This window comes from Aotus nancymaae, unplaced genomic scaffold (assembly GCF_030222135.1).
Source record: "Aotus nancymaae isolate 86718 unplaced genomic scaffold, 86718_ANA_hifiasm-v0.15.2.pri h1tg000088l, whole genome shotgun sequence".
Classification (NCBI taxonomy): Eukaryota; Metazoa; Chordata; class Mammalia; order Primates; family Aotidae; genus Aotus; species Aotus nancymaae.
In genome coordinates, this window is record NW_026988503.1 from 14,056,234 (window position 1) to 14,078,962 (window position 22,729).

Sequence of the window (22,729 nt, forward strand, 5' to 3'; positions counted from 1 at the left end):
GGCCTAGGGAAGAATGCCATGTGAAGACATTGCCACAAACCAAGGGATGCCAGGAGCTACCAAAGACTGGGAGAGACAAGAGACGATTCTCCCCCGAGAGTCTTCAGAGAGAGCATGGCCCTATCGACACCTTGATTTTGGATTTCTGGCTTCTAGAACTGTCACAGAATAAACTTATATTGCTTTTAGCCTCCCAACCTATGGTAATTTGCTATGGTGGTAGGAAACACATACAACCTTTCATCTCAAAACTCTAATCCCTTCTCTTTCTCTCACTCCCCACCTTGGCCCCCACTCCCTCGATGAGTTGTATTTATTAATAAAATAGATGCAATCACATGAAAACAATCTCTTGTTCCCACCAACCCCATATACCCACCTGCATTTGTACACACCATCTGCCTTTTCTTGCCTTGGGGTTCCTCTTCTACCAAAGGACCCCTGTCCACTAATCTTTTTTATTCAACTATTACTGGGTGCAAAAGTAATTACAGTTTTTGCCATGGAAAGTAATGGCAAAACTACAATTACTTTTGCACCATCCTAATATTCCCAGTTACCCCTCCTCTGTCCTGTACTGTCATCAGTTGTCTACAAAATCATTTCTATTGGCTTAAAAACATGCCTTGAAGTGTATGTGTGTGTGGGTGTTTGTATATGTACATGCTTTTGACCTTGACTTCATACCCCTCTCCAAATATTGTTTATTTTTCTGCTCCCCTGACAGTTACATTCCTCAAAAGAACTGCTCATATTCACTGTTTCTACTTTCTCACTTCCTTTTTCTGCCCAGTATACCGCGATCAAGTTTTTCTTTCTACCACTTCACTGAAAGACCTCCTATAATGATCTCTAATGTCTTGCATTTTGCTAAACCCAATGGCTAATTCTCTGTTTTCATTTTACTCAAACTTGCAGCAGTTGACAAAATTCACCACTCCCAACCGCCAATTCCTGCATCAGGCATTTGTCAATCTTAACTGTTATTATTGCCATGACAAGGTGAAATAATTGGGGAATGACATTTTCGAGGGGCTAGTGATTCTCACTCTTGTCTTTGTGCTTTTTGGTATGTCTATTTAAAGCTTGATAGAGGGTTTGGGATTGATTATTTTGTTTTGCTTTTATTACAGTCATGTTCATGGACCAAATGTTCTAGGAACCAAAGGACACTTAGATATGGCCTGCAAAGTCACAGTCTAGGACCAAAATAATTTAAGCAAAAATGGGATCTCTATTAGCAGGGGTTCACTGGTAAGACATAAACATAAATTAAGATTGCTAAATACTGTAAATAAGCAAATTTTCTATACTTTTCACATCTGTTATGCTTGTTTTTCTGTTTTAGTGGCAGATAAAGAATGTAGAGGGATTCCATGCCAGTTCCCAGAGTAAGATCTTAAGCTGGGAACACATAGCTTAGTATCCAAAGTAGGGCTGCCCTACGGATGATTTTATGATGCCAGATGTGAGAGGAGAGAATCTTGTTTAACATGAATGTTTCCAAGTATTGTCCTGAATATGACAAATGAAGACTGGTGGGAATCCAGATTAGTACTCAGAGGGAGCAGGAGTAGAAGTGCTGCATGAAGGTGATTTGTGTCTTTGCTCATGAATATGCATGCTCCCCAGGGAGAGTTGGAAAAGGCTAAAGCAAACAATGAAGAAAGAAAAAGAGAGAGCGAGAGAGAGAACACAACAGCCACTGGCCACCAACAGACAAAGAAATTGGTGTTTACATATCCCTGTTCTTTTTCCTTCCTGGAGGGATAATGTTAGCTGTATTTTCCCCATGGGACTAATGGGATTCTCCAAGTGACCACTGTGGAGACTGACTTAATCATGCCCTCTTCCCTACTCTCCTACTCTGCAAACAACGTCATTTCTAAAGTTCTTGTTTTTCCCAAATAACTTCATGCATGCAAAGTCTTGTTTCAGGATCTATTATGGAGGTGTGAATACTAAGACACCACCTAAATAGTTAGATGTCCTGGTACCAGAAGAGGGATATATATGCTATGGGTCAAAATTCAAACGTTAATATTCTACCTTGCAATACTTCAGAATGTGACCTTATTTGGAAATGGGGTTGTTTGCAGATGTAATTAGTTAAGATTAAAGTGGACCAATAATTCAGTAGAACTGGAGTCCTTATAAAAAGGAGACTATTTGGACACAGAGATAGACATACACACTGGAAGAATTCCATGTGAACACAAAGGCAGAGATCAGAGTTGCTATGCATTGCATTGTATATCCCTAAAATCTTCACATTGAAGCCTTAACCTTTGAGGTGACTGTATTTGGAGACAAGTCCTATATGGAAGTAATGAAGGTTATATGAGTTCATAAGGGTGGGGCCCTAATCACTAATTACATCTGTAAACAAGGTCATTTCTAAATAAGGTCACATTCTGAAGTAGTGCAAGGTAGAATTTTAACATTTGAATTTTGACCAATAGCATGTATATTCCCTCTCCTGGGTCCAGGACATCCAACAGTTTAGGTTATGTCTCAGTATTCACACCTCTTTAGTTCTTTAAAAGATCAGTGTTCTTAACAGAAGAGACACTATAAAGAGGGCTCTTTCTCTCGTTTCCTGCCCCACAACTATTCCACTACCATGTGAGGACACAATGAGATGGTAGCCATCTACAAGCCAAGAATACAGCCGACATCAGAAATGGAATCAACCCACACCTTGATCTTGAGACTTTTCAGTCTCCAGATCTGTGAGAAATTTATTTCTGTGGTCTAAGCCACTCAGTCTGTAGTATTTTGTTCTGGCAGCTTGAGCTGACTATGCAAGGGTGATGAGTCTACAAGCCAAGAAATGCCAAAGATTGCTAGAAGACCACCAAAAGTTAGGAGACAGACGTAGTACAGAGGTCACGCACAGCCTTCAGAAGGAATAATCTTGCTAACATCTTGATCTTGGACTTCTAGCCTCAGAACTATGAGACAATATGTTTCTGTTGTTTAAGCCACCCGGTTTGTGGAACTTTGTGATAGCAGCCCTACTAATTAATACAACACATAACTAAAAGGTCATGGCAGTGGACAGACCTTAGACACTCTGTGGCCTTCAGCATGACTGGGCCTGCATTTAGTGCGTTATCTACAAGAAAGCCAGAAACTGGAGTGAGATCTTAAACCTATTTCTGAGGACAGGATGTATGTCTGGCGTAGCATAGACTTTGGCTGTTTGCTTTTTTTTTTCATTACCCCGTCCCTCTTTTCATATGTGGGACATTTATCTTATTACTTATTGTTTCTCTCATGACTCCCTTAGCAATATGGTATATGGAAATAATGGGACTTAGGAATTACAGCAAATTTCTATAAGCAAATCTTTTACTTTCTTAAAAAACATAGAAATAAATTTGATGCTCACATTGATTCTGATTTCCTTGACCTGCAGGGAGAGCTAATTGAAAACCAAACTTTTAAAGAACCCCCCTCTGCACACAAAAATGAAATAAGTAAGTTAATTAAAACAATTAATATAAATAAATAATTTAGGTTCTGCAGCAGAAAAAGCCTTGGAATCGGGACCAGAATATTTGGATTCTAAGACTTAAGTTTGCTCTACCAGTCAGGTAAATTTCAAAAGTCAATCTCCTTTCCTTAGAGCCCCATTTCTTCATCTAGACAATGATGAGACAGGACTTGGTTACCTCTAAAGCACATAGGCTTTTTACAACTCCAGTATTCCTCTGATTTTTGTGATTCATTCTCACCTGTGCCAGGCTTTGCTCCTGGCAGGACTGGGAACCATGAAACTGATGAAGCCATGGAGTAAAACCAGGTGGGGATGGAAATCTCTGGCTCTCCTGCATAATTCACGTCCCAGGCCCAACCAACATAAATGCATTTGCCAGTAATGACCTTGTGGAGAGTTTTCAAATGCTGAACATTTACACTCCTAGCTTTTTCTCACTATTATTTTCAGCCTCACTGCACGTTTTGTTTCAATCTGTTTTAAAAATTGTTTTGGAACACTTTCTGTTACTAAAAACTTTGACAGTATTGGCAATCATAGTAACATTCTCTCCCACACTGATTTAATGTGGAGTTAGCCTCTTTCCAGAGCATTACCTAGTGCAGATGTGTGAGCTCTGTTTTTCTCTGATTCCAAAATCAGTTTTTCTCCCGTTAGATGCAAGGGCCCAAAGAACCGATTGGGACTTGAGTAGTCTTCCTTCTAAGGTTCTATGACTCTACGATCATTAAAAATAATTGTGAAATAAAAGTCTATGTTCACTGTAGTTCCATAAAAACATGGTCTTTCATCATTGTTAGATTTGTCAGCATTAGAATTAAGAGAAGTAGATCAAACCAATGACATGGCAGAGACTTCATGAATGAGGTAGAGTTGGTTTAAGTCTTAAATGGGTTTTCTATTTAAAGACAGTAATGGAGGAAGGCATTACTGAAGAAGAACGAACATGAGCAAAACTGAAATGAGAAAGGTACAGGCCATATTCCAAGACGTATCCAGCTCTTTAGTTTGGGCCAGATTAAAAAGGACCTTAAAGTAACTATTGAATTGGTTTTCTTCTTTTGGGGTAATGAAAAATGTTTCCGAACTAGCGTAGAGGTGCTGTTTGTATACCACTGTGAATGTGCTAAATGCCATTGAGTTGTTCATTTTAAAATAATCTATTTTATGTGTTGTAAATCGTACCTCAAAAAAAAAAAAAAGAAAGAAAAAAAAAGAAAAGGAAGAAGAAAACCTTCAAAGGCAAGTCCTATATGTGTTTCTGCTTAATCTGACGAGCAATGTAGGCCCTTTGAAGTCTATGGACGCTGAGAAGTCACATGATCAAAAAACAAAGAACATGGTGACAATTTAGGGGAGTAATTGAATGGGGAGATATATGAGGTGGACAGATTAGCTACATGGTTATTAAAATAGTCTACCTGGTAGCTTAAAACTCAGAGTTATCTTTTCATTGAATATGTTTTTGTGCAAATTTCTAGACATACATAAAGTTAGAGAAAACAGTTTAATAAATTGCACATATATATCACTCAACTTCAATAATTTTTAACATTTTTCTGAGCTGATTTTATCTCCCACTCCTCTACCCTGCCCCCAACTCACCTCTACACACATTTTGCTTCACTTTGTTCCCTGGAGTACTTTTAGGCAAACTCTAGACATCCTATCATTTCATTAGAAACAATCAAACAAACAAAACTTCAGAATACATGTCAAACTTAGAAAGACATTTTTCTTTCTCCTTTTTCTTCTTCCCATTATGATACAGTACATCTAAGAGAAACATGGGCCAATTTTAATACCATCCAATGTTTTCCTGATTGTATCAAAGATAAATCTGAACAGTCAGGTTGTTCTAGTTAGATCTAAATGAGGACCATATATGGCATTTAGTCATTATATTTCCTAAAGATTTTTTTTTATCCTACAAATAGCATTCTGATCTTGTTTTGTGTATGCCATTGATTTGTTGGAGAAAATGTGTCATTCATCTTGCTGAATCCTCCACATTCTGAGTGTGGCTGCTTGCTGCTGGAGGATTCTGTCCTGGGCCAGTGGAAACCAACTTCACATTGGATCTTGTGTCCTATTGATGTGCAAGTGGTACTGAGAGATAATAATCAAGGATCTGGAGTGCTCATTGTTATTGGTTGTCATTACTTCTAGGCATTTTTAAGAAAACAGAGCTAAATCTATATGCATTTACATGAAAAAAGTGAGCTTCTAGTAATATTTACAACCAAATTTAAGGTAGCTTTTTTTTAACTTAATTTTATTGGTTGAATGTTTGTATCTATTATCTCTTATGATGAAAAATAGTTTTTAACTTAATTAAATTATTTATAAAATAGTTTTGAAAATGGTATTAATATATTATTCCTACTAACAATAAGACTACTGAAAGTAGCTTGAATTTTCACTGTCAGGAGCTGTCTTTGATATCCCATTTTTCAAATCACTCACATTGGTGGTATATCAATTTCTTTTGAGTTTCTTGGCAAATGCTTGTCAAAATTGTCTCTCCACTTCCATACCTATTATCATTGTCCTAATTCAGTTTATCAATTCTTCTCGATCAGATTATTTCAATGGTCTCATAATCTGTCTCTTTCCATCCCAACCTCCCCTTCCAAAATATTGTCTACATTTCTATCAGAGGCATATTTCTAAAGCACATATTTGATTAAAACAAACAAGCAAAACAAACCAAACTTCAACAGCATCTCATTATCTACTCAATGAACTCCAGACTTCTTCCCTGCAGGTTAAGGTACTACTCTGCGGGTAATGCAAAATCATCAGTCCTCACAGACTACAGCTTTCAGAACTCCTCTTAAGACTTCTGCCCCTGTGGATACAGAACTCAGCACTCCTGTGCATCCACTATGGAATGTCCTATATATGGGAGAGACAGTAAAAGGGACCGATATCGCAAGGCCTTGAGAAAATAACTTAAAAATATCTTGTTAGATGTATCTCCCTTTTTTAAATCCTTAAGTTTCTTTTTGACTTTTTTTGATATTTTTCCCTCCTTTGACCCTTGTTCCAAACATACTTAATCTCACTGACTCCTCTGACTTTTTCTCTTTAATTAAAAAAAAATGGAAACACATTTTATCTCCTCCCTTTTACAGAATAATTATTTCTCCGTTCACACCTTGACACTTATATCTGCAAATCTATTAAAACATGTAGTAAAACAATGATATTTCCCAGTAATAGGACTTATTATCCTTGCAGTTGAGCAGACATATTTTATGGATTAAATACATCTTTCCTTTTTGCCCACTTCTATGGCTTCTTTATATTTTACATAGCTAGTTGCTCAGATATGAAAGTGTCCTCTTTTTTTTTTTAACACAAGGTTTATTCCAAACTGCCTTGCCTGTGTTTTATTCTAAGATTATCCCACATTCCAGTGAGGCAACTCATTTACTTTTTTCTATTTACTTCTATGATATTAAAACTTAATTAATTGGACTGCATTTTCCCATCATATCTACCAACTGAAATCCCAATCAATGATTCAAAATTCTGCTTATATGCCATCCCTTTATGAATTTTTTTCCTGTCTGATTTCAATCTAGCATTGTCTTCTGAGATTTCAAGAAGAGTTAATCTATGCCCCACTTAGGTCATTTACGTTATCGTGTCTGGAATTACATTTGTCTATGTCCACATATGTCTCCATTATGAAGGTACATTTTTGCCCTGGGGAAGACTTAATTTTATTCTCATTAAGGTTATCTAGCAATTTAATAAATTATATGTTGAAACAAAGAATGCAACTTACTGTTACCCAGATTTAGATAACCAGATCTCATCTCTATTCACATTATGTCTTTTGAAATTCAATAATAACCCATAGTAAAGAATAATGTAAAAGGACAGGGAACTTTTCTGAGAACCCAGTGCATTTTATAGATATTTTATAGATCTTCTTTCTAGAAAAAGAGCGTATTTCCCACATTTTACAATCAATTGCATGGTTGCACTTGTTTCCTTCTGGTGCCTCAGTGGAGCTAGAGAACTAGTGTTCCCCATAGTATTTCTATTTCCATGTGTGGGCTGTTTAACTCTTCCCTGTGTTCTGTGTATTTAATTGTTCCTCCATTTGTAATTAGTGTGACTCCTGACAGTTCCTAAAGATAATTCCATTACAAAAGGAGAGTTTATGTATTGGAAAAATGTGTTCCACCCAACAAACTACAGATATGCATTACAGAACTGAATCTTATTGAATCCTCACTGAAGTGTGTGTGTGTGTATGTGTGAGTGGTGCACTGCTAGGCATTGCCATTCATGTCAGGTACTCAGGGACAAATAAAACAAAGCAGAACCAGTTGGTACCTGAGAAAGTGTGGGTTATGTGCAGATGTGCAAAAGAAAAAATTGTGCATAAAATACACTGTTAATAAATGTAATTATTCCAATGTTTCCCCTTGTAAGTCTTCTCCTCAGGGAACTATGAAAAAGCCAGATGCTGATCTGGGAAATGTCCCAGAATTATTCTTTTGAAAAATATTAACACTCCATTACAAAAGGTCTTGCCGGAAATTATATTGAAACTCAGTTCCTGATGACTATAAATGTTTAGAAGCAGCAACATATTGGAGCAAAAGTTGCAATTTGAGGGCGAACATTATATAATTGATTAGGAAAAATGTGAGCTTTGAAATTGTCTTTAAATATAATTCCACTTCCAATAGTACAGATGGACCTCTTCCTGTGATTGGAGGTGAAAGCATCTTCTGAAACCTTCCTCTCACTAGTTAGACATGAGAGAGGCGCTGTTGGTATAGTTCTTGGCATGGGGTAACTGCCCCAGTCACACTACTCCTTCCGGGGCAGCTGGCACGGTTGGTAGTAAATCCACTGTTGCTGCAAACCTCATCTGCTCGGCATCAGTGAATTCGTAAATTTGATTTGATTCAAAGGTGTAGAAAAGAGGATACCATTTCTCCTTTCTTGCTAAAGGTAGACGAATTCTCCTGTGCTCATACTGCTATGATGCCAAAGGTGGGGCAGGAGTAATGCTGAAACACACCTGTTATCTTATGGAAGATCAGCACTCAGTGCTTTTGCAATGGCAATTATAACATATGGTTTAGTGTCCTGACATAGCAAGAACTTACAAATGCTTTTTGGGATTAGAGGATATTTTTGAAGTTTGAATGAATACCATCGACTTACATAATGGAATAAAATGGTAACATCAAGCTTCAGTGCCAGGGGAGAGCTTGGGAGTGCAACTTCTCTTTTTCTCTCTTTTTTCTTTGACACTTTTATGTTTTTGATTATTATTTTTAATTATACTTTAAGTTTGGGGTACAAGTGCAGAATGTGCAGGTTTGTTACATAGGTATACGTGTACCATGGTGGTTTGCTGCATCCATCACCCCGTCATCTACATTAGGTATTTCTCCTAACGCTATCCTTCCCCTATTCCCCTACTCCCTGCTATCCGTACCCTATCCCTCATCCCCCAACAGGCCCTGGTGTGTGATGTCCCCCTCCCTGTGTCCATGTGTTCTCATCGTTCAACACCCACTTATGAGTGAGAACATGCCGTGTTTGGTTTTCTGTTCTTGTGTCAGTTTGCTGAAAATGATGGTTTCCAACTTTATCCATATCCCTGCAAAGGACATGAACCCACCCCTTTTTATGACTGCATAGTATTCCATGGTGTATATGTACCACATTTTCTTTATTCATTCTTTCATTGATGGGCATTTGGGTTGGTTCCAAGTCTTTGCTATTGTGAACAGTGCCGTAATAAACATACGTGTGCATGTGTCTTTATAATAGAATGATATATAATTCTTTGGATATAAACCCAGTAATGGGATTGCTGGGTCAAATGGTATTTCTATTTCTAGATCCTTGAGGAATCACCACACTGTCTTCCACAATGGTTGAACTAATTTACACTCCCACCAACAGTGTAAAAGCGTTGGGGGTGGAACTTTTCAAGTAACAGAACAGAAGACTTCTGGTGACAGTGGCCCTATGCACACTGGCACCAGATCTGTGCTATAGAGTAAAGGAATTTATAGTATGGTTTAACTCCACACTAAAGGATCAAAACATAAGGGGTAGGCATTATAATATGTCCATAAGATGGGATGGGATGATATGTTCAACTCTGTTTTCCATTATGCAATAGAAACATATGAGTGGAAAGAATGTTTTGAAAACAGTAAGAAAGCCAGAGTAATATTCATGCAAAATGAACCACCTGGTTTTTATTAAGAACTACCCACCCACTAAATTACCTTGGGTTCTATGTAGTAGAGTTGGCTTGCAGGACAAACCTAGTTGCTTAATATGTTTAGAAAAATGTACAATTTAGATGAAGAAAAAAATTAAATATTCAAATGTATGAGTGATTTCACTCTGAAAAACATGAAGGCTGTTTTTGTCATGGGGTGATTTAAACTATATCTGACCCAGAGCCGTTCTTAAAACTATGTGGTGAAGGAGGCCAATCCTGATTAATTAGACAGAGGATAACAACAAAGAAAATTGTGAACTTAAAAAAAAAAATCAAGCTTAGAGGGAGAGATTTTTAACTACTGTATAACTACTCCTATTTAGCACAAAAGAAGAATTTCAGCTTCAGATATGCATAGATGCCAGAGTGAACCATGAGCAATTTCCCTGGTGAACAAACTTAGGACTGAGAGAAAAGGTAAGAAAGTTATGCTTCCTCTGAATTATCAGCCCAAATTGAAAATATTTGCATGCTGTTGAGATGTTGGGCTAAGATTACCTGAGTTTGCCCTTTTTATGCTTCTAAAGAATTGGTTGTTTTAGAACTTGCCTGCAGTAGTGCATTAAATTTGCTTGTACATCTTCTTTGTCTAAGAAGCCATCATGTAGTTAAAGGAAGTCTGTCCTGGATTTATTTGTAACACCAACACCAAGTTCAGCTTTTACAAGCTACAAAATAGATGGCAGAGGCCCAAATCCTTATAACACTAAGACTGTAAATCTAAGTAGGGCAAATACCCACAAATGTTTAAGGTATGATTTATTTTTTCCTTATTGGAATAATTACAACAGAAAATCGAGTTTCGACAACTACTAAATATGTCAATTATATAATTTGTGAAATTTTCATTTGAAATGATTTGTTCTGAGAAAATGCATAGGTCTCAAATGTGGATAAATTGAAGTATCTTAACTATCTGAGGTAGGAAGGAAACTTCAGTGCTTTCTGGAGGGTCACATGGGCTGTGGAAGATCAGGATTACAGTGTCATTATGAGGGCTCTGAGCAGGAAGAGCTGCTTCGGGAGGCTGAGAGGGTGTAGAACATCAACTGTGAATTCAGCTTATGCAGGTTTTGCCTGAGATTTCTGTGTTACATCTCGGAAATAGTTAACAGCAATTGGATATATGGAACGTGATACTGGAGTAAAAGACAGAAACATAAATGAGGAAATTTTCACCTAAGTTTGATATTTAAAAGCATGAGAGACTAAAATTACCCAAAGAAAGAATGTAAATAAGGAAGAGAAGAATACATGAGTATTTAAAAAAAGTCTCAAGTTTCTTTGCTTGCCGAGGAAAGGTACTGTGAGGATTGGAGGAAAGGAGGGGAGGAGGCGGACGTGACGAGGTGTATGCAGACCACGGAGGTGGGAAGGTGGGACAGTGTTGCCAGTGAGGAGGCGACGTGAGGATGATGAAGGTGATGACTACAGAAGAGTTACTATTTGGTAGGAACCGTTCTGGCATGTCACTTGTATTGAGTCATTTCATCCTTATAGCAACTTACAAAGTAAGCAATCATATTATCTGCATTTTGCAGATGGGGGAACTGTGACTTGCCCAAAGTCGGGCAGCTTTTAATAAATAGAATGCAGGAGGCAAATACAAGCTGCCTAACTATAAAGTCAAGAGAGAGAGAGACAACTTGGGACAAAACTTCAGTGCAGTTGGCCCTTTCCATGAGACAGAGGGTCACTAAACACCAGTGTCAGAGCAAATACCTGTATCAGGGCCTTTCAGGGAATCTTCAGCATTCCAGCTACTATGAGAATATGGTAATGTTAGTGCCACTGATTTCTAATCACTCAGATATATGTATGTTCCAGAGAAACACCAGGAAATAAAACAACAGATTTCTGAGTTAGGCTACATGTGCTGTTTTAACCTGCAATATAGCTTTAGTGGCTAACTGTGGATTTCCACTTTTAATAGATCTCCTTACTGAGACCTTACTTCTTACTCTTCCCTTTCCTTGATGTACCATCTCCTCTTTTCTTAATCCACACTGTGTGTGTGTGTGTGTGTATGTGTGTGTGTGTGTGTGTGTTCCAGTTTTAAGAGCATGGGTCAGCCTAGTACTGTAACTACTAGGCATACAATTATTTCCATGGATGATTCTACTGCATGAGGTGTGGTCAGATGGGACTGTAAGTTCTTACTACAACCATGTCAGACCCGGGTGGACTAAGCCAAGGGAAGAAGAAAGAGCAAGGGTAGTAACTGTGCTTCCCCCAGCACATGCTGAGCAGGGCATGTGGTGACTCAGGGATTAAATCTCCCACCCAGAAACTGTGGGTTGCTCTGTTCTGGCATTGGCATGTCAGCATGTTATATATTCAGAACTTAGGGATCTTTTTTTTTGGTTTTGTTTTTTAACCCAGAAATAAAAAGTGAATCTTTGAAAAACTAATCTGTTTCTTCCTTATTTTAAGCATTAAAAATATGCTTAAAAACCATTTCATTAGTGAAAGGAAGTTTAGAAGAAGGGAACAGAAAGAGCTAGTTTCTTGCCCCCCTCACCCCTTTGGCCAATTAGAGAACAGATTAGATACATACCAAAAGTATTTTAGTATTTAGGAAAATAGTCACACTGCATTTTCTAGGTAAATGTGGAGGCAAGCTCGAAATGGAGCTGTGCACAAAAGAGTCATGTGCTGGATGGAATGTAAGCAATGATGCCCTCGTAGTAAAGAGACAAAGGACAAAGGCTGGTCATGACTTAATCTAAAATTGAAGCTCAATGGTTTGATTATTCATTTTTCGGGGGCAGGAGCCATGTCTGAATTGTCTTTATATAACAGCATATACCAGTCTATCACAACTCTATTAAAAAAGCAGCCAGGTACAATGGCTTATGCCGATAATCCTGTTGCTTTGGGAGGCCAAGGTGTAAGGATCACTAGAGGCCAGGAGTTTGAGACCTGCTTAGGTAAACTAGCAAGACCCTGTCTCTGCAGAAATTAAAATTTTTTTTTAAATTAGCCAGGTATGGTGGCTCCTGCATGCCTGTAGTCCCAGCTACTTGGGAGGCTGGGGCGGGAGGAACAATTCTTGTCAAGAATAAGCAGTCCTCTTCCCAGTCACACCCTACCTTCATTTGGAAGTTTCCGAGGGCTCTGTTATTAAAAGCTATGTAATGCTGTCCTACCTGGCATTCTCTGTGGACAATGTAAGCAAAGCAGAAAGATGCAGGCTGTGATGAATCACCTCACCCTAACTTTCAGCTCAGTGGAGCCAGATTTCTCTTGCCCCAGGCAAGGTGGTCTCCCTTCATCAGTATACTTCAGACGGAGGAACTACTGAGAATACAGGGAGATGCACTGAAAAACAGCAGGAAAACACTGAAAGCACAATTACGGAAAGGTTAAATGAACCTCTCTGTCTCTCTCTCTTTCTCTTTTTCTTTCTACCCTCAATGCTATAAAAGGTTGCATTTGGACCTAAAAAGTGCTCCCACGCCTTCAAAACACAGTATGCTAAAGAGGCATTTGTCTCATCCACCTAGAACCTGGGCTCCTTGGAAAGGTTGCTCCCGTGACCACTCAACCTCTATTTGAAAAGAATCTTCAATGGCCAGAAACTCAGAAGTACCTAGAGTAATTGGGGCTGCAAGGAAAAGGATGATGAAACAAAATGCATTCAAAGCTCTCAGCTGCCTTTCGAAGAAGATGAAGGTAGTTTTAAACGGAGGCTTTCTTATTTCCTAGCTAGTGTGGGTCAGCAAGGGATTAAGCCAGCAAGATCCTTAAAGTCACTGGAGGTGCTTTTGGGGAAGAAAAAGTGTCTGCTTACCCCCACCCCTCAGGGGATTTAGTTTAGGCCTTAGAAGGCATTTGTTTCTCTTGCTTCAAATATCATCGTCTTTATTTTAAAAAAAAGAAAAATTCCTTTTAAAATGGTGGTCTTGATTTGACTTGTTTGAGAATGTTCTTTTTCCATTTACTTTGCTACTTAAGAGATTGGGAGAGGCAGCTGTTCTGATGAGTGTTAGAAGAAAACCTTTTCCTCAAATAGAAGAAACCAAGAAAGAAAAACAGTTAGGACTTCTTGACATTCTATGTTGTAACTGTTACATGGTGTAACTCGAAGGGAAACTGCCCTATGACTATTTGCAGCTTATTTATACCCAGAATATACGGCAAAACTGTACCAAAGAGGTAATAACATATAGGGAATGAGGTGAGCAGTAAAATTGCTCCACTTATTGGAGTTTAGAAAGAAAGCAGGATTAAAAGCAGGAGGAGACAGAAGTTTAGACCTGAAGCAATGTGTTTTTATCAGTGACAAAAATCAAACTTTACCTCTGTGCTGGGATTTGCACCTTACTAAATCCATATCAACCTTCTCTCAGAAGCCCCAACTCAGTTTGTATTTCAGCTCCACAGCTGGATGGATGGCAAGGAAACAGACAATATTCTGTCTGTGAATTTACTGTCTCTCACTAGGGAGGTGGAAAAAAATTTTGTTTTTTTTTCCAAGAGAGGGATAATAATTCCTGGGGACCTGAACTGGAGACTTTATTGCAGTCTGATAAATGTTCTTCACTTTTCTGGTCTGGAACCAGAAGATCCTGTTTGCCTTTTTACTTATGTTTTAAAAAGCATATACCTGTCTTCAGGGGAGTTAAAAATTATGTGTATTGGGTACCACTGTGTACTCCATACATCTCGCGTCGAATCCTCTCAATCCTGATAAATATTTTATTTTATAAATGAGAACATTTAGAGTCAGAGAAGTAAATTAGCTTATCCCAGAACTCTGCTAGAACGCATGGCCAGATTCATGTTCATCTTCTCAAACACAGAGTTCAAGGTCAACCATGAACTATGATTTGAGAATCTCCAAGAAGTTTTTATCTTTTGGAATACCTACACATGCTTTAATTTTGATAGTCTTCCCAGGCAGGCCCAGACTGCTCTGTTAAGGGACGAGAAGCTTCTCTCAGCTCTATCTTTCCCTCTGCCTTTAGATGAGACCTGCTTTTTTCTCTCACTGGTGGTGATCCGAGCTTCAGTGTGTGACCAACTCTAGGGGGTGCTGTGCACACAGCCTAAGGCACCCCTGGTGGGGACAGTAAATCTTCCTTTTTTCTTTTAAATGGTTCCAATTTACTGTTGTGGTTGTGTCTTATCAATGTTAAATTTGAAGCCACTTTGTCACATGGCCTTTTGCCTCCTCTTCAGGGTTATCAGTATCTAATACTGTAATTCAACTCTTGGAAGGGAATGTAATGTGTATCAGGAGCTCCTGTTATAAAAAGGAAAATTCACCAATGGGGCAATGTAGTGGAGGAAGAAGGTTGTCTTTCACAGCTGGAAGCATTTTTTTGTTGTTTGTGACTCTTTTGAGGATTTTTGTCTCCCCAGTGACACTGGCCAAGTCACTCAAGCCCTTGCCAGCTTTTCCCCCCATATTTGTCCTGCCTATTCCCCGGCTTGTTTTGAGAATTAAACAAGATAGTAGGTGTGTATAGATTCTGAAAACTAAAAGACACTCAAAAAAACTCTTGTATTTCATGTTCATATTTATCTTTCAGAAGCATAGCTCTGATCATGTCATTTTTCTGCTTCCAGACCTTCAAGGATTTCTATTACCTGCAAAATATATTTAATGTTTGAACCTCATATCTGGTAGCCTGCTTCCTCTGGTCCCCTTACTTCCAATTGCTTCTTTTTATTCATCTGCTGTTTCAGTCAATCCAAGCTATTGAGTGATCCTTCTACTTATCCTGAGTTTTCCTACCTCAGAGCCTTTGTTCATGCTTTTTTCTTCCTCTGAAGCAGCACTATTCAATAGAACTTTCTGCAATGATAAAACCGATATGCACTCTCCAATATGGTAGCCACTAGCCACACATGGCTATCAAGTACTTGAGTACTGGCTAGTGTGACTGACGAGGTTAATTTTTCATTCCATTTTAACTGATTTAAACTTAAATGGCCATATATGGATAGTAGCTACCATGTTGCGCACCACAGGCCTAGAATGCTGTTCTTCCTGACCTTTTTATGTTCAGATAATAGCCATTTATTATTATCCGGTACATAGGTCCGGTCATCCTGGAAGCCTTATTTGTGCCCTTCCTTGGACATTTTTCTCTTCATCTTCTGTTTAACTCTATCCTGGCATCTGTTTTGTAAGTTGCATTTTGGATTTGCTTAAATCTCATCTTCCCTGTTAGAGGATAGGTTCCTTCTGGTGGGATCTGATCTAGTTTTGCCTTCCTAGAACGTTGACTAGTACACACAAAGCATTTAGGGAGAGGCAGATTATCGTTGCCTGTCCCAAGTGACAGTCACTCCATCACTCATTTTCCCAACCAGCCCTGATACTCGTCTTCACTGAGTGCTGTCAGGCCTATAAGTCAGAGAGTTCCGACAATTAACAGAGGAGTTGCTGGGACACTGGATCCTGAACCCACTGACACATTCTTTTGTTTTCCTAATAGTACGTTTTTGGTACTTAAAATGAGCCTACACTCCATGATCTCCTTGTAATAAACATTTCTGAAGACCAGTCCCCTGTTTTCTAGACAGAAGGGATGGGGACAAATAGAAAACCACCCGGCTTTGGAAAAATTCCCAGCATCTCAAGGAGAGGGAGGAGAGAGGCAACTCCAAACATCACATGCAAAACAAGGGTGGGTGGCAGGACCCGCCCTGTCCCTCTGCCTCCCCAAACTGGAAAATCTCTTCCAGTCCTTGGAGGCGAGTCACTCTCTCCAGGAGCTTGGGTCTGGAGCCACACCAACCTAGGAGGAAGGGAAGATGACAAGCCCAGCGTGTAACTGTCCTTTCTTCCTAGCAACAACATTTGAAAGCATAGACCTTAGTCAGATGGGACACATTTGGCAAATGTTCAGGCGTGCAGCATTTCAGTTGATGAAATTTCTTTGTGGAACCCTGTTCCCAAGGGCAGGGAAAATTGGAGAGTGAACAATTAGATGCTGGCGCGGCCCGGAGAGGCTCGCGGATGCCTGGCCGCGCGCCTCCGCGGGACGTCAGAGCCCGCGGCACGATCTGCTGCTGTCACTATCTGTATCCGGCAGGAGCCCGCGCGCCCCTGCCCGGCCCGGCCCCAGGCCGCAGAGGAGGGGGAGGGCGCGGCGCAGGAAGCTGAAGATAAGTCTCCAAATCGGGCTAAGCTGGGAGTGGGGACAGCGAGGGGGAGGGCCGGGAAGCAATGAAGTCAGAGGCACAGCAGCGATTGCAGCTGAATCAATTTGGAGATAAAAATAGTGCCTTGCCGCCCCTGCCTCTGCAGTGATTTCATAAAGGTCTCAGCTGCGTTGGAGAGAAAGCCAGCATGTGTGTCCCTACCCCCTCCTCCAAACTGGTGAGATGAGCAAAACGGCGGCAACAAGGAGAGTCCAAATGCTCTTCATCTTCTCTGTCTCTTTGTTTTCTTATCTCCCACTCTCTCTCCCAAAGACCCCAGAAGCACCCCTAGCTCCACTTGTTCCTCTTAATGGGATAATTAAAGATTAGGACAAAGAGATGAGACCTTCACAGGCTGAAAGAGATAGGGATTCCAGACACTCATGATGAACCCAGATGGCACTTTCCCCTGGCTTTCGATCCCTGAGACATCAGCTGGATGATGTCCACTCCAAAGCCTGAAGGTAAAAACCCTGCAAGAATGGGTCCCAATCCCAGTAAACGAGACCCACCTCCTGTTTTTATACAGGAACATCTCTTCCTGAACCTTAAAAGAAAACAAAACCTGGCATTGCCAATTAGTGTGACTGTCCCAGGAGACACAGATTTAGGGCTCAGTTTCTGTGATGGATGCGAGAAACCTCGAATTGGATCTGAAAAGGACATGAAGTGAATAGAGCTTTGGCACTTCACAGAGTGATTATCCCTGCAGTGCAAGGAGGTAACCTTTCTGCTGCTACATCCTGACATTTGCATGGAGGCAAATGCATCATTGGTAATTGCACCTGAGTGTCAAAGCCGCTTGATGTGTGTGTTCCAACCAAGGTATGAATGAGAACTTTAGCGCTAGGGAATGGGAGGCAAAGAAAAAGTGCAGACAAATTATGGGAGAAGAGATAATGCAATTGGCCATTAAAAAGTAACAGCTTGGATTGATGTTTCTTTCACACTCCTGCAAGAGGAATATGTTCAGATTAAGTAATACACTGTTTGCGAAAGAGCCTAAACTAGAGTCTCTCTCTTAAAAATGTGACTTAGTAAATACTGTCCTAGATGATTTCAAACTGAATATGCTTATACTCCCTCAAGAGGAAACATAAAACTAGGAGTATTTCATTGAAGCCAAGAAAATCAATGGTGTCGTGTATAGGCAAAATGTTCAAAATAGAACCCATACATCTTCTGACTTTAGCCCTAGACCTTCAGTTCAGTAGGTGTTAAATAGAGGACCTGGAAGCATAATAAAGACATATGACCCAAAGGTCTCTTAAACTGTAGGGTCCAAAGTGAACATCTTGTTGATTTTACATACAACTCTGAAATAATTTTATCCTCTCAAAGGAAGAAATAGTTCCTGTCAGAGACAGAAAATAACATTGCCAAACCCTCTAATTTGGCAAATATAGCAAACTATTATCAGCCACATTGGGGATCTGGCTTTCCCATGGGGACCTATTGTTTACAGAAATATCTCAGCTGAGAAATAAGCAAACATTCCCCCTGAGCTACTGTGATACAATTCATATGGCCTTTCAAGGATATTTACAATCATTGAGAGGAAATCCATGGAAAATTTAGAATCACTACAAAGGTCCCTTTTGGTGCTTCTGAAAATTTTGATGCCCTTTGAATGTCCTGATGACTGTTTTCCCACTGACAAAGACATCTGAAGCAAAGCCAGTTTATGCTGTGCTGGGTTCCTACTACAAATTAGTGAAAACAGAGCATGCTTAGGATGAATGACATGTACTTGATAAAATACATTATGATTTTAAATACAACTGAACTGTGTTTATATTCTTATAAAAACATATTTTAAAATCTGAAATACTTTTTGTAATTCAACCAAACAATCCTGTGAGTATTTGAAACACCACTGACAATTTTACAGACCATCTTAGGAACACACTGGGATTTCCTGCTTCTGGTTGGATTAGGAGAAAGCCAAAGCTACCTGACTTGCAAAGTCTGGTCTAACTATGGTAGAGAAGGCTGTACTGTGTCAAAGGATTCAGTAAGAGTAGCAAAGTTGTATTAGTCCCTGTTGTAATTTAGTCCAGTTGTAAGCTTGAGAAATAAAATGCAAGGGTTTTTTTTTTCTTTTTCTTTTTTTTTTTTAAATAATATCTATCATTAGCCAGGACCTATCATTAGCCTTCACCATACTGGCTACGTAGTGATAAAAATGCCCAATTTACCTGGCAGAGGTTAGGAGTGAAAAGAGCTAGAGACAACAGTGGAGGGCAGAAGTACAACAGACATCTGCTTCCAGTATTATGGCAGAAGGGGATAAAGTGGACTGCCCTGCCTCTAACCGCTAACGTGGATATGCTGTATAATATTCTATCTATCTATCTATCTATCTATCTATCTATCTATCTATCCATCCATCCTTAAAAGAAATAATGGAAATCTTCAGATGCTAGAAGCAAAGAGGAAACTCAAAGCTTGAGAAGTCAGCATAATGAGCCTACACTGGGGCAGCTTTGTAGTGACATCAGTTTCAGTCACAAGCTCAATGCCAAGGCCTGAGATTTCATTGCCTATGCTGGGTCAAAGGCATGACGGGGAACCTGTGCAATGACATTCTTGCATAAGGCCAGGACTTAGAAAGCGTTGCCTACTCCATGACAGGAGGATTAGAGAAATCCTTCCCTCTGGACCAAGGAAGACATGTGTGAGATGTTGAAACAGTATGGCTCAATACAAGTGTCTAAAGCCAGCCCATTCATGACCCACAGCCTACATGGGGTGTGCTATGGTCTGGCTCTCTGTCCCCACCCAAATCTCATCTCAAACTGTACTCCCATAATTTCCATGTGCTGTGAGAGGGACCCGGTGGGAGATCATTTGAATCATGGGGGCAGTTTCCCCCATATGTTCTTGTGGTAGTGAATAAGTCTCCTGAGATCTGAGGGTTTTATCAGGGGTTTCTGCTTTTGTATTTTCCTCATTTTCTCTTGCTGCCACCATGTAAGAAGTGCCTTTCACCTCCTGCCATGATTCCGAGGCCTCCCCAGCCACGTGGAACTGTAAGTCCAATTAAACCTCTTTTTCTTCCCAGTATCAGATGTGTCTTTATCAGCAGCATGAAAATGGAGTGATATAGGATGGGACTCCAGATTTGTGAAATTAACACACAAAAAGATCTTTGGCTGGTAATTCCCCTAATGGGGTATAAAAGAAGACATAAATCTGTATGGATGCTATGGCAAATATTTTTCTGTGGGCTTTTCTTGGAAAACACAACTGTGTGAAATAAGAATAGTCCATGGCAGCAAGTCACAAAACACAATAAACAAACTAAGAGTGCTAGGAGAAAATTGAAAAAGCTGAAAATCATAAACCTAATTATATTTTTAAAAATTTTAAGAAGAAAAAGCACAGAATACATATAATAAACAGATCACCATGAAAAATAAATAGAATTTTTAAAAGAGATTTTCTATTAATAAAAGGTGGCATTGAAATGACACAGCTGAATGAAAAATTTGTGAATTGGAAAATCGACCTGAACAATTAACTAGAATTTAGTACATAAAGAAATGTGACAAATGATATGTCAAAAAGCCTGCGGGATGGAATAAGAATAACCAAAATTAGAATTCTGAAAGGAGAACAGAGAGAAAATGTGGTAAAAGAGCATGCTCAGCTGACATAATGGCAAAAAAAATTCTTAGAATTAGTGAAAGATACAAATCAATGTATTGATAAAGCTCTCTTAATTCTGAGAAAGATAAACCAATTATATATCTAGGATCAGTAAAACTTCAAATAACAAAAAGTGATAAAAAATATCTTATAAACAATTCCTATACCCCTGACCTTCCATCCAAAAGTATATACTACTAAACAGTTGTAGAATATAAAAAAAGAACATTGTAGACCAATCTCATTTATGATCATAGATACAAAAACAATTAGCACATCAAATACACTAAACCATGTTCTTAATGAGTAAAAGAATAGTTTAATTTCAATATATTAATATAATTCATATGAGAGAATATTAACTGTGTTCATACAAACCAAAATGATAAATAAATGTAGAAAAATATGGAAAAAAGTCAATCCCAATTCATGACACAATTGTTTAGCAGTCTCTTAAAACAAAAACCTTCCTTCACCTTACAAACGGTATCTGCCAATGCATTAAAAGGAATATCATACTTAATGATGAGAGGTTAAAAGCATTCTCTAAAGTCAGGGCTAGTACAAGATACCTGTTTTTACTCCTACTATTCAACATTTTATTAAAGGGTTCAGACAATATAATATGACAGAAAAAGAAAGAAAGACCTTTTGTTGTAAGGTAAGGGTATTAGAATTACAAAGGATCAAATAAAATTTCATTTCATTTCAAGTGATATAATCAATTATAAATAAAACTAATTTTAAAAATTTGAATTAGCACTAATAGTGTTCAGAAAAGTGGCAGAATTAAATCTTAAAATAGAAATGTTGGTACCTAGCATTTCTATGTACCAGCAACAACCAATTAGAGAATATAATGGTCTCATCCTCAATAGCAACAATAACACCTAAGGCAGGGGTGTCCGGTCCTTTGGCTTCCCCGGGCCACATTGGAAGAAGAGGAATTGTCATTGGCAACACATAAAATATGCTAACACTAATGATAGCTGATGAGCTAAAAAAAGAAAATCAGAAAAAAATCTCATGTTTCAGGAAACTTTACAAATTTGTGTCGGGCCACATTGAAAGCCATCCTGGGCCACATGCGGCCCACAGGCCACAGATTGGACAAGCTTGATCTAAGGTATTCAAGAATAAATCTTCTTGATTTGGGGTATTCAGGAATAAATCTAACAAAACATATCCCAAATCTCTATGGAAAAAGTTCTCAAACTTGAGAGGTAAATGAGAGATATATGCATATACATATACACACACATGCTTGTATACGTTTAAATACACATATACACATAAACATGTAGCACACACACTACTTCTATGAATGTATGGAAAGAGTGAATATTAGAGAAGTCATTTCCAGGTTTAATCTAAGGAGTTCATGTACTTCTTATAAAAAATCTAGAAAAATGCTTATGTTTGAAGAATTTAGCCAGCTTATTTTAAAATTCACATGAAAAAATAAATTGCCAAAAATAAGAAAAAACAACTTAAGGAAGAATAAAATGGAAGCATTCTTATTAGGAGAAAACTATATAGCTAGAATGATTCATACTCTCTGATATTGGTCCACTGTCAGACAAATAAAAATAGAATAAAATATGGAGCAAAGAAACAGACTAATGCACTTAAGAAACTTGTTAAGTGACACATTTGGCAATATGATTTAATGAGAAATGTATAGGCCGTTTATGGAAAGATTTGGGGACAATTGGCTATCCATATGGAAAAGAATAACATTATATTAACAAATCATAAACAAAAATAAACTCCAGATGCATAAAATACATGAGGGAAAAAATGTAATGTAAAAAAATAGGAGAGGAATTTAATGATATGGAGAATGAAAATATTTCTTAAGCAAGCTAAAATACATAAATATTGGTAAATGGCTTCATTTAAAATTTTGCACTACACAAGCTACCATAATAATTTTTTTAAAGCCACACACTATGGAGAGATATTTTCAACATTCATAATTGATACAGTATTAGTTTTCAGGACATATACAAAATTCCTACAAATCAATTAGATCAACAATTCAGTAAGATATGAGTAATGAAGATGAACTGAAAATTCTCTGAGGAAGAAATCTAAGTAGGCAATGTAAATTTGAAAAATGCTGTACTTCTACTAATCAG

The 22,729-nt window shown here is 38.5% G+C and overlaps 1 long non-coding RNA gene across 1 annotated transcript in view; it reads left to right on the forward strand.

The window, feature by feature from the left end:
* The window catches only part of LOC105730676 (uncharacterized), a 458,472-nt gene that overhangs the window by 425,364 nt on the left and 10,379 nt on the right, over positions 1-22,729 (forward strand). Inside the window, exon 17 of the long non-coding RNA XR_010339738.1 lies at positions 10,103-10,196. This is a non-coding gene — a long non-coding RNA (uncharacterized LOC105730676). The remainder of the gene's footprint in view (positions 1-10,102; positions 10,197-22,729) is intronic.